Genomic DNA, 14,195 nt, shown 5'->3' with positions numbered 1-14,195 from the left:
CTATGTCACTGCCTGAGATAGGAAGATGTGGAGTCAATTTAGTGAGCTTCAATTGCAGCTGACTTTGGAAGGAATAATATACTCATGTCTCTATGGATGAATATCGAATAGGGAGCTCTCTCCAGGGCTGTGATTTTGTAGATTGCAACCTGATCAGACTTACAAAAGAGTCTCCCCTTAAAACAGAGAGAGGTAAAGCCCTAGATCTTGTAAGACCAGTGATTCTAGGGTTTCCAAATTCATTTCTAAAACATATATGGGAGGTTCTCCATTTTTATAATTTTCTTGTCAAGCCTGACACCAGGAAGATGTGTGTAAAGGTGCTAAGTGTTATAGGTAAGCAAGCTCAGGAACCGCCTTTACAGGGAGACCTCAGAGATGTAAGAAAGGACTCTTGTGCCTTACAGCCCATACACACCCCTTACGAAGCCTAAAATGCCATCACAAAAGCTGCATGCTAAAGCCATTTTCTTTGAAGTCGCAAGTTTGGTAGGGAGGAATTAAAGTAGCTGAGGTGGTGATCAGCTGGGAAAGGGACAGTGCAGGCAGATGTCTTCCTCTTGCTGTTTCATGCAGTGCCAGCTTTGGAGGTGGTAGCCTTGACTGACCTTCAGGGAATGAGACTATAACAACCCACTGAGAGGGCACAATTAAGGTGAGCACAAAATTGAAAAGCAGCAATGTGGCTGAAAGTAAAGTTAGTTGGTTCTATTCTGTGGGAGACCTTTGGAGAAACACCCCACATATGACCTGATACGCCAACACTACCACATAATGATTTTTCCTTCCCACAGGAAGCGTTTACAATAAATAGACAGTGAAGATCTCAAGCAGGGTATCCTAAGGCCTCTTCTGTACTACGATTTGCCTACTTGTGAGAAGAGAGAATGTGTAATACCGTTAAACACCATAGTAAAAGCCCCTCTTCTTCCTGACATCACATATTTTTGCTTTTTAGATTTCTATAAAAGAATAAGCAGGGCTTCCCTGGTGGCGCAGTGGTTGAGAGTCTGCCTGCCGATGCAGGGGACACGGGTTCGTGCCCCGGTCCGGGAAGATCCCACATGCCGCGGAGCTGCTGGGCCCGTGAGCCATGGCCGCTGAGCCTGCGCGTCCGGAGCCTGCGCTCCGCAACGGGAGAGGCCACAACAGTGAGAGGCCCGTATACGGCAAAAAAAAAAAAAAAAAAAAAAAAAAGAATAAGCAGACACTTGTCCATCTATGTTCCAAGTGAGAAATAAGAAAATTGTGTTTGGCCATCACCATGGTCTTTATTCCTGTCTTGGGTTGGACAAAAAGAGAGGTGAGAAAAATTTCCCCTCCTTTGGAATGATTATCCAGCAGTGACAGCAGGAGCTTGGCTGCAGGTCTTGAGCAAAATCCTTTGAGACTCAGCAACATGGTCAAGTGCCCTATGTGAACTTTGATACCCATGACTGTTCACATGGCTGAAGACTCCCACTCCCAGGCAGAGGACAGGAAGTTTCAGGAACACTTGGCTTTGCAATTGGTAAGGAATGAAGAGAGAATAAAATCCTTGGACTGGTCTCAGTTTCTCGGCCTCATGTGTCTTATTGGAAAGCAGGGTTAACTGAGTCTAGAAACCCTGCATGCTAAGTGAGTCTGGAAAGGAGCCATCTTGGCGGGCTTGGTCAGGATATCAGGGAATAGTTGGCAGGTAAAAAATGCATATAACTTAGGGATGGGGACCCACCTTCTTATCATGAACATTCCCCAGTTGTAACTCTGTTGAACAATTCCAACGCAAGACAACATACACATGTAAAGAAGAAATGGTAGAAATGTTGTATTGGGGACTGGATCCATGAGAGGGAACAGCAAGCAGTGTACCTCAAAAAGAAGGAAAATATTCACCATGGTTAAGCATCGTTTTGTGGATGGCCGCTGAACTCCACTGCTGTCAAAGTTCTTCCATTTGTGTCTAGCTGAGTGCACAGTTTCATGTCTCCTGGACTTAGAGGGGAAGGTTCTCAAGAACTGAGAGCTTTGAAGAATTTTTAAGGTTTGTATCTCCAGTTCATTTTTCCATATATTTATTCAATAAATATGTATTTATAGCCTAACTATGTGCCAGGCACTGTCCAACTGCAGGGGCTTCTGTGATGAGGAAAAAAAACAAAACAACAAAAAGCTTCATCATCTTCATGTCCTTATAGAACATTCTAGAAGATGCAATAGGCATCAATAAAATAATCATACTAATAAACATAAAATTCAATCCTTAGTGCTAGGAAGGAAAGGAGTGCTGTGAGAGCAAGAAGCTGGGGTGGTGGGTGTGGTCTGGAGAGTAAGGGAAGGCTATTCTGAAGAAACAAAGACCCAGATGACATCTGAAGTATGAACTGGGTGATTAAGGTAAAGAGGTGGGGGGAAGAGAATTTCAGGCAGAGTGAACAGTATTTTCAAATGCCTTGTGGCAGGAAGAATTAGGGCACATTTGAGGGACTAAAAGAGGCCTGGGCTGCCAAGAATAAGGGAACATGGGGGAATGTGGCTGGTGAGGCAGGTCTGGATCCCATAGGGCCTTGCAGGCTGTTTGAATCATATTGTTTGTTGTTAGATTAATGGGAAGCCTAGACATATCACAGGTTTAAAAAAAAACTGGTAGTGCTGTAAAACAGTCAGGTTATTCTTATATTTTTTAATGCTCAAGATTCCATACAATGCCGAGTATTTCTAGAAAATAGGGTTAGTCTCAGGGCGTCATATGTGGCTCCTTGGGTTGTATGCTGCATTTTCACATCTTACTCTGTTGTGACTGAATAGACTTCTAGGAGCTGTGGGGATAGGGGAGCCTTGGTTAGACATTCTCTGATCAGCATACAAGGCTGTTTTTTCTAAATGGAGAATCAAAAGACACACTTGAAGTTGAAAGTTGTGTGAAAGGAATCTAAATTGGTTAAATGTCAGATACATCCATGATTTATGTCTCTTTTACATCTCATTGCTGAAAATCTAACACTCCTCTATTAGGTGGATTAGTGTGTGTGTGTGTGTGTGTGTGTGTGTGTGTGTGTGTGTGAAAAGGAAAAAAAACTCTAAGGCAAGGAGACTGGAAGTTCATTATCTTATTTCCCTTGGCACAACAGTAAGGTCAGGGAAACATCTGACCTATGAAAATGCAAATCTCATGCCATGCACTAGGCAAACTCCCTATTAATTTCTCTCTGTTTTATTATATAAACAATTCATAATCAGTATAGAAAAAGTAGGAAATGTATACAATCAAAAAGAAAAAAAATTGAAAGCTCCCAATTCTAATATCATTTTGGTATCCGTACAACAAGATAAATATTTTTTCCTGTGAGTGTGTATGTGCACATGGGTGTACCTTTAAAATTTTGAATATATACACATTACTGAATGAGCAACATGTTCATTTTTAACAGAAAAACCATTTCCATTCACAATGGAAATTAATCTGGAATCACCTGGAAATGGAAAAGTCACAGCCTCTATCTTGAGATGAACGTTTTCCTTTGAAACCACAAATTCCGTAACAAACAATTCTGGCTTCCAATTTTCAGCCTAATTATTTCCTTGCAAGCTATTAGTAATATTAGGCAATGATGAGAATGAAAGTATATTATGAGGAAAGGTAAGTCAATGTCTTTAGATGTTTGATAATCAAAAAGAAGTCACCAGACACCCAAGTAGGGGTATTCCGCCTGTGTTTCTGGAGACATAAGTCCTGGCTTATGTTGACTTTTTTATGCCAGAAAACAATCTGAAGTGTGCTTATTTCACAGATTTATATAAACTGCAGGTATTTATATCCTAGGGCTGCCATAACATATTATCAATGAACTGGGTGAAAGTCTAAAATCAAAGTGTCAACAAGATTGGTTCCTTCTGGAAGCTCTGAGGGGAGACTCTGTTCCATGCCTTTGTCCTAAGTTCTGGTGGTGGCCAGCAGTCCTTGGTTTTCCTTAGCTTGTAGCTGGATCACTCCCATCTCTGCCTCAGCTGTCACATGGCATTCATCCTTGTGTGTGTTTCCTCAGGTCTCTGTATTCAAACCTCCCTCTCCTTTCTCTTATAAAGACACCAGTTGTTGAATAACAAATGCTGGAGAGGGTGTGGAAAAAAGGGAACCCTCCTACACTGTTGGTGGGAATGTAAGCCCGTGCAGTCACTGTGGAGATCAGTATGGAGGTTCCTCAAAAAACTAAAAATAGAACTTATATATGATCCAGCAATCTGACTCCTGGGCATATATCCAGACAAAACTATAATTCAAAAGGATACATGCACCCCTATGTTCATAGCAGCACTATTCACAATAGCCAAGACATGGGAACAACCTAAATGTCCATCAACAAATGCATGGATAAAGAAGATGTGGTACATATATATGATGGAATATTAGCCATAAAAAAGAATGAAATAATGCCATTTGCAGCAACATGGATGGACCTAGAGATTATCATACTAAGTGAAGTAAGTCAGAAAGAGAAAGGCAAATACCATATGATATCACTTATATATGGAATCTACAATATGACACAAATGAACTTATCTACAAAACAGAAACAGACTCACAGGCATAGAGAACAGATTTGTGGTTGCCAAGGGGGAGGAGGGTGGGGGAGGGATGAAGTGGGAGTTTGGGGTTAGCAGATGCAAACTAGTATATATAGAATGGATAAACAACAAGGTGCTACTATACAGGACAGGGAACTATATTTAATATCCTGTGATAAACCATAATGGAAAAGAATATAAAAAGTATATTATATGTATAACCAAATCACTTTGCTGTACAGCAGAAATTAACACCACACTGTAAATCAACTATATTTCAATTAAAAAATTCCTAAAAAAAAAAAAAAAAGACACCAGTTGTTGGATTTAGGGCCCAACTCAATCCACTATGATTTCGTCTTAACTAGAATACAGCAGTGAAGACCCTGTTTATAAGTAACATCAGATTCAGAAATATCCGGAATTAGGACTTGAACATAACTTTTTTGGGGGTGCAATCCAACCAACGACAATGAATATTACGTAATCCAGCGTATAATAATTCACCTCATTCATAACTAGCAGCATTATGAGAAAATTAAAACTGCAAAGCAGTTTTATTTTCATTAATGATACAAAGATCCTACCTGAAATTCTCTGCCTCATACCAAAAATACTGAATTCTCAGAGCAAAACAAAACAAATCCTTTCCTTCAGCACACTGTGAAAAGACCCTAAGCCAGCATCAAATTAAATCTGGGAAACAGAAGAGGCAGAGAGCAGATTCCTGAGTCCTAAGAATATTGTCATCGTGTGTTAATTTAAGGATGAAAAACACAAAGAAAAGTATCCCATAGTGAATGAGATTTCATTTTTAGTATGAGAAATACATACAAATGAAGCAAAACAAATGTGAGTTACTCTACTATTTTAATAGAATTGGGACAGACTCTATTTGAAAAACAGGGTGTGAAAAGGTTCAGCTTCTTTTCAGGCAGGATGTTTTAGGATAAAATCTGTTTTTTCTGAGACTGGAACATAGTATAATTGCTGTGAGCACAAATCCAAGAAATTACATTAAGAAATTATCATATATTAAATTACATTAAGGATTGCCTTCATACTGAATACTTCATGATTAATTTTTCCTATAATTTTTATATAAAATATTTTTAGAAATTAAAAACTTTCTATAAAACAGAGCTCTGCAAATTGTACCACATTTTCCCCAAGATTCACACTGTTTGACATGAAAGGCTGGATTATGACAACTGTCATTATGAGGGGGCATGATGTAAGGGGAGGGTGGACCTGTGTTCTCTCAGTGAGTCTCCTTAATGGCTTTGCTTCTCCAGCCTCCATCTCGTGACATATCACAAATGCTCCACTCTTCTACCCAGCCTAGGCCCCATGCCCATTGCAGCAGACTTTGTTCTGTTTTACCATTTTTGCAAAAACCTAATCAGCCCCCTGAACCTAGAGTTGAAAAGTGCTTCTGGGGGGAAAATAAATCACACAAATACATGGATGTATGGCCCAACAAGTTCATGGCTCCTCCCCTCCTCTGGGACTTCCGTGTTGACCTGGGATGCCTCTGAATGACTCTGGCCAGGCTTCTCCCTTATTCTCTCCTTGTGTCTGGTGGAGGCATCCATTTTCTTCAACACAATTTCAGAAGGATTCACCCCAGGGTTTACAGGACACCTTCCCTAATTCAGGTGATATTAAAATGGTTGAAAAGGCTTATAGAATCTACATTCACTGATTTAAACCATGATAAAATACTTCACTGATGGGGGGAAAGCACTACCATAGCAGAGAAAAACAGCTGGCAAATTCTGTCATCAGTAAAATGCAGTAAAATGACAATTCTCTCCTTATTCTGAGGTCATGAACTGCATATTGAAGGGACCTCAAAAGAAAAGTATTGAAGTACAGAGCTGTAGCTTTAAAGTATCTGTTTACTGATGTTTAAAGGTGGTCTATGGTTTAGACTTGAAGTTTACTCCGGGGCCTTACTGTTGTTTGCCTTTATAAACAGCAACTTATGTGAAAGAGAATGCATGCAATGGACCTGTTTAAACACAGACACTCTGGGCTCCTTTCCTTTCCCTGATGCGCGACAGAGAAAATTACTTCCATTGCTGTCAGTTGAGGTTTCATGGTGGCCGGCCCCCACGTAAACCATTAATAATTTTTTTGTTAGATTGTATAATTTATAGTATCAGTTTTGAATGCATAATGTAATACTGTATACTGAAGGGTAGTTAGTCTTTCTTCAAATAGGTTACCGAAAATGAAATAAATACTTAGATTAAATTTCCATACTAGGGAGAGAGAAATGAAATAATTTGCTGAGTTGCAAAAAATATGTAATAGACATGTGGAGATAATCTACATTCTAAAAAATTACTTCATTGTTCTAGTCACCTCAGATGGTTTCACCCTAAAAGCAATTCCTGAGAAAATGTTGCTGCAATTGTTGAACAAAAATAAGTACTTTTAAATTAAATGAGTTGAAAAATCATCTCTATCTAAAGATTAATAATATAAGTCTAAATTAGTTTAGGAACTTATCATGTAATGTAAAAAAAATGACCACATTTATTTTGGTGTCTCTGGTTTTTGTGAATGAAGGGGTTATAGAACCTTTAATATATGACATTATAAGCAGAGCTGGGAAAATTTTGCTGGTCCTTTATATTTGACCCTAAGCTTTATTCTAAGATAAAAATTACTAGAGAGTTAGTTATATTTCTAGAAACTTGTTGGAATTTCTAGAGATTTGTACATTTTCTGTGGCTGTAAGAAATACAATTCATATTTCGTATTCAGAGGTATCTACTAAAATGACTATGTATATTTTTTCCAAACTACCATCTGCTCCTTTCTTGTGGTTACTATAAATCAATAATATTGAGTCCTTCTCCTTTTGCTATTATTACCATATTTTTCACAGATTCAAACCCTTATTTTTCCTAAGCTTTGTCTTCCCGAGAAACTATCAAACTTCAGCTGTGGGACTGGTGCTAGATCCTGTGGGAATCCCAAATAGAATTTTAACTTTCTCTAGGCATTGGGCACCTTTTGTTGTTTATTCCTCTGAAATGGTGTTATTTTTGTTATGATAATAGGATTAAGTTCATCAGAACATGTGTTATCTTCCTTAGTGTAACCTCACTTTTCCCCTTTGGAAAGGAAGGAAAACAGGAGTAAAGGATAGACATAGGTGGATTAATTTAAGTATAGACAGCGGTCAAGTGAAAGGATGAGATAGTGACTCTGAGATGCTTTTAAAACAAGTATATACCAAAATCTTAGGGGAATCTGATTTGTTAAAATAACAAGTTTTGATGATGTATATAAATGAAATGTTCCATAAAATTCTCTTGAGAGACACTTTTGAGGTTGTTTTTAATACATATATATATTTTTACTTTTAAAATGTACTTGCTACATAATAAATGTTTTAAAACTTTCAGGTAGTTAGTAAATGCTCTTAAATATACAGAACAATTTTGCCTAGATTGTTTATTCACTCTGAGTTGTAAAAACTGTAAATCATAAATTATTTGGTAGTTTAACATTTCTCCCTATTTTGAAGCACTCTGTAAATAACCCATCATCATCATCATAATTAATACCTTTTAAGACGGAACTCTAGAGAAAAAATTAAATGCTGAATTTATCTAACATTTTTACTCTCTCCTGAAACATCAAGTTGATTTACAAAAGCTTGGTAATTTTGCTGATATTTGTCCATATCTAGAAATTCCCTACATTTCTAAATTTAGAAATTCTTTACTAACATGATTAAAATATTTCCTCATTTGTTTCCCTCATCTTGTTTGGGCTGTCCACAAAATGAAGGGACACACACTCAAGCCAGAGAAATCATACATAACCTTATAAGCTTCGTAATTCAAATACTGTTTTGATAGAGAAAACCACAAGTGATACAAATAGCAGCCTCTACTCTCCAGTACAGGTGTGTAATAAGCACATATAATTAAACCTAAGATACATAATGGTTTGTTGTTGGATACGCATTTACAACAGCTGACTACGCTCTTAATGTGTGGTTCATGAGTTAAGTCATTTTCTAATGTCTCCACTCCTTGAACAGAATATTCCTCATGGACTCATATACAAAACGATTCTGTGCTTTTTCACCCAGCAGATTCCCACTGTTGCCTGTAATTTAGCATCTTTGCCATATCAGCATTACCTAAGGATGATTAAAAAGAGCATGTAAATTCACAAACAAGTCATTTGATTCTTCAACTTAAATAATTTAGAAATGTCCCCCAAAAGGAAACTTATCAAAATGTAAGCCTTTCGACATGGTTTCCATCTTAGTGAAATATATCAACCGTGCATTTAATCACTGTTATGCATAAAATATGGTTTATGGCTCTGCTCTATATATCACATAAACTTCTTTGTATATTATGAATCTGAATCCTTTAAAGGGCATAAGGCAAATATGAAAAACTAGTAAGGGTTTTTAAGAACTGGTAAAGAAACAGGCAGCAGTGCATAAACTGTTTTCAGTTATTTTTAATTCTATACTTTCACTGGGATTTTTTCTTTTAGATCTAAATTCATACACTCACATATATATATAGTCTTTGGATTTTGAATTGGGCAACCCAAAGATAAGAGGGAGCCTACATAAAATGTATTTGAATTTCTTTATTTTAAACACCTTAAATCCTTTTTCCCTTTCCATCAAGATACTGTTAAACGTTATTAGAAATATCATCAGATGTGCACAACTGAAATGATGCCTAATGCCTCTTACCAGGAATGGTCAAGAGTCTGTCCACTAAGGTTGATAATGTGAAGAAAAGTAGACAATGTAAATTTGTGTTTTTTTTTAAAGGAGATATCTTACACAGGTATTGAACTATAGTGTGTATTAAAAATGGTCATGATAGTATCTGAGCTCAAAAGTATGTTCCCATAAATTACTGTGTAGGTACCATTAATCAGTGTATTCAAGTGCTGTACATCACCTGCTTAATTCAGCTGGTTCTGATTTATATATCATTTCAAAGAGCTCAAAGGAAACACAAGTTAAAGTTTTACTTTCCACATAGCTCATCCCCTTCTAGTCCTATCTATGGACAGGCACTAAATAATCAATCTGATTCCTTTGGATGACTTTTTAAAGCTTTGTTTGAAACTAACTTTAGGCAAAAATTTTATTTTAACTGAGTCTTTAACATGGACTTTAAGGAATGGAATTCAGTCCTGATACACTCATAGTCATTCCTATTACTGCTGTTGTTATTTTGGTTCCTCATGAAATAAACTAGTCATTTCTCCCTCTATCTTCTTTTTTTATGACCTTGACTGTGTTGATATTGTGTGTGTGTGTGTGTGTGTGTGTGTGTGTGTGTGTGTGTGTTAAAGGGGGCAGTTTGTCCTTAGATTATGAATTTGGTTAATATAAAAGACTTGGTGTGTTAAATTTCTTTTTTTCAAAACCAGAAATCATCAGAAGGGAATTCCTTCACCTTCTCATCACCATGTAAAAACCCACCTTTGTTTCAGGCCTCTCTTTTCCTCCTCCTTTCAAAGACCAGTGAGTTCAGATGTGCTCTGGTTCTCCTTCCTTCTCTTTTCTCAGAGACCTCACGCCACTGGTTACTCTCATAGTCTTATCTCTCTCACCCAACCTGTGTTTTCAGTCTTTCTTTTTCTAAAGGACTCTTATATTCTCAGCTTCGTACTTGGTTGGGTAGTACGGATAGAGTCCAGATCATCTGGACTCTATCCGTACTACCCAAACAAGTACAAACATAGAAGTTGCCTCAATTTTTTCACAGGTTACTAATTATCTGTATAGACTCTGAAAATAAGAACCTGCTATTTAACCTTCTATCAGGTGAGCAACTGTTGAGAGCCAAGGAAACTTCAGCTACCAGGAGATCTTAAGAACATTTCTTCTTAACCCCTTTCTTCTCATTTTGTACATGCTACTGGGTTGAGAAACTTAAATAATAATCATTTCAATAGTGTAGTATTTTGAAATATAGCTTGCATGTTAGGAGAACAATTTCTTTTTTCTTGTCTTCCTGTGAGAGACGTTCAGACATAAAGAAACATTTCACTTCCCTCTCAGCCCAATGACTGCATCACAATCTTTCAGACAATTCAGTCTGTGTCTATAGATAAACCTGTCCATTACTGAGGATTTTCAGTGTGTACAAAAACAAAAAATAGTTTTCAAAGGGGAGAAGTGTCCTTTTGAACTTCAATGACTTTGCTACTTGTTTCAAAAGAACAAAAGAGCAAAAAATGATGGGGTTAGGGCTTAAGTTAGTTGATTTAAAAAGTTTTATTGGAGCATACATTTCTTAAAAGCAAAATGCTAGAAACTTGCCATGGCTCACGGGCCTAGCCGCTCCGTGGCACTTGGGATCTTCCCGGACGGGGGCACGAACCCGTGTGCCCTGCATCGGCAAGCAGACTCTCAACCACTGCGCCATCAGGGAAGCCCAAAATGCTAGAAACTTTTATGTGAAGTGTTTCTTCTTTTTGTTTCTGATATTTCTTTCTATGCTTAAGTGCCGCATGAGAAAGAAAATAGAATGCTGCACACAAATATCTATGAGTTCTATGGTGATGTACAAGAATATGTAAATAAAAATTATATTTTCAAACACAGGTAGTGGTTGGCCCTCATGCAAAGTTCAAGGTTGAAAGCAAATAAATGACTTCTGGATATTGGACATTATATGTTATGTACACACATAAATATATTGAAAAAATCAATGGTACTCACATTTGCCAATCTATATTTTAAATTTATATTTTGTTAGATATGCCTTATACCTACCATTGGAAACAGTTAAGTGTGGACACAGTATTACATTTAAGAAACCTGGGCTTGAAGAACAAAAGTCAGAATGCCATCAGTGCTGAAGAACTTCAGTGGGTCATCTGGTCTACTTCTCAGCATCTGGGTATGCAAATCCTTGTTAATTTGCCTGTTCTTAAGCTGCCTCCATCTCTAGAGATGGAGGTGTCATGGACTGCTTTAGTAGGCTAATATGACACTGCTGACTGTTCCCACACATTGAGGGGGTTTGGGAAGAGAAGCCTTGGAGACATGACAGTTTTCTTCAAATACAGTTCTCTTCCTTTTTAAGTGAATTTGAAACAGCTCTCCTTATTCTCCAAAGGCAATTCTCCACAATTAAAAATTAATCAAGAATTATACAAGTTCAAAGCTAGAGAGCTAGTGAATTGTACTTTTCTTATTGCTACACAGAAGCACCACTTCAGCCAGAAAACTAGAATAACTACCATCCTTCTCAGAATTAGTCTCAGTTTTTCATGAAGTTTGAATATGCAAGGTCCTCAGGAATGCATTCCTCACAAGAAATGGAACTTTAGTTGGTCTGAAGTGCTGTCACGTGGAGGAATATTATATCTCTTGGACACTGCTCCAGCGACTAGGCTGTGAGCAATGGCGATAAATCATAAGAAGACATATTTTGATATATGGTAAAGACTTAATAGCAAAGCTGTCCAAAACTTAAATGGACTGTCTACAAATCCAGAGGATTCTTGGTCTCTGTAATTATTTAAGCAAAGATGGAATGATCATGCACAGAGGGTGTTGTGAGAGTCCTCACTAGTTAAAACGTTGGGTGGAAGAGCACTTAAGGTACCTCCTACTCTTAGCTTTTATGACTAAATGGCTCAATTACTTTAATCTTTTTTTTTTTTTTTTTTTTTGCGGTATGCGGGCCTCATTGTTGTGGCCTCTCGGTTGTGGAGCACAGGCTCTGGACGCGCAGGCTCAGCGGCCATGGCTCACGGGCCCAGCCGCTCTGCGGCATGTGGGATCTTCCCGGACCGGGGCACGAATCCGTGTCCCCTGCATCGGCAGGTGGACTCTCAACCACTGCGCCACCAGGGAAGCCCTACTTTAATCTTTTTTGATGAGAGCTATCTATCTCATATTTCTTCAATAATCTTGGCTGTCATTTATGAATTTTTCCAAATTATTTACATATATAAATTTAAAATGTATATATGTCACTGATAAGCAACATTTACCTACCTATCTATATGTGTGCTTATCTTTTAAATCAAAGACTTAAAATATTTGACAAAAGAGCCAAGAATACTCAATGGAGAAAAGAGTTTCTTCAATAAGCAGTACTAGGAAAATGGATACTCACATGTAGAAGAATAAAACTATAACTCTATTCTATCTTACACCACTCATAACAATTAAATCTAATAGATTAAACACTTAAATGTAATACTGGAAACCATAAAACACCTAGAAGAAAACAGGAAAAGCTTCCTGGCAATGATTTTTTAGATAAGACACCTAAAGAACAAGCAGCAAAAGCAAAAATAAACAAGTGGACTACATCAAGCTAAAAAGCTTCTGCACAAGCAAAAGCAGTGATCAACAAAATGAAAAGACAAACTACAGAACGGGAAAAAGTATTTGCAAACTCTATGTCTAATAAGGGGCTAACATCCAAAATGTATAAAGCACTCATACAACTCAATAGCAAAAAACCCCAAACAATTCGATTAAAAAATGGGCAAAGGACCTGAATAGACATTTTCCCAAAGAAGATATATAAATAGCCAACAGGTACAAGAAAAGATGCTCAACATTACTAATCATTAGGCAAATGCAAACTGAAACCACAATGAAATATTATCTTATGCCTGTTAGAATGGTTATCATCAAAAAGACAAGGTTTTCCAGTAAAGATGTTAAAAAAAAAAAAAAAGACAAGGGATAACAAATGCTGCTGAGGATGTGGATAAAAGGACGTGCACAAGAAACTCTTGTGCACTGATGGTGGGAATGTAAATTGGTATGGCTACTAAGGAAAACCGTATGGAAGTTCCTCAAAAAATTAAAAATAGAACTACCATGTGATCCAGCAATTCCACTTTCGGGCATATATCCTAAGGAAATGAAAACACTCTGTCACAGAGGTATTTACACTCCCATGCTCATTGCAGCATTATTTACAATAGCGAAGACATGGAAACAACCTAAGTATCCACTGATGGATGATTAGATAAAGAAGATGCAGTATGTATATAATGAAATATTATTCAGCCATAAAAAGAAGCAAATCCTGCTACTGGCAACAACCTGGATGCACCTTGAGGGCATTATACTAAGTAAAATAAGTCAGAGAGAAAGACAAACATTGTATCATCTCACTTAAATGTGGTATCTAAACAAACAAACAAAAACCCAAACTCATAGATGAAGAGATCAGATGTGTGGTTCCCAGAGGTCAAGGGTGTGGAAAGGGAATTGGATAAAGGCTGTCAAAGATACAAACTTCTAGTTATAAGATAAATAAATAATGGGGATGTAATATACATGATGACTATAGTTAACACAGCTGTAATGGTATATTTGAAAGTTGCTGAGAGTAAATCATAAGAGTTTTCATCACTAGAAAAAACCACTTTTTTCTCTTTTTTGTATCTATATGAGATGATGGATGTCAACTAAACTCATTGTGGTAACCACTGCACAATATACATAAATCAAATCACTATTCTGTACACCTTACACTTATATAGTATATATCAATTATGTCTTGAAAAAACTGGAAAATAAAATAACTACAGACCAGTGGGAAAATATATACCATTAGTGAAAGCAATTTGGGTCTGTCCACATAAGACCAAAAATCTGTCTG

Source organism: Kogia breviceps, chromosome 9 (genome assembly GCF_026419965.1).
Source record: "Kogia breviceps isolate mKogBre1 chromosome 9, mKogBre1 haplotype 1, whole genome shotgun sequence".
NCBI lineage: Eukaryota > Metazoa > Chordata > Mammalia > Artiodactyla > Physeteridae > Kogia > Kogia breviceps.
Note: the sequence above shows the minus strand (reverse complement) of the source record.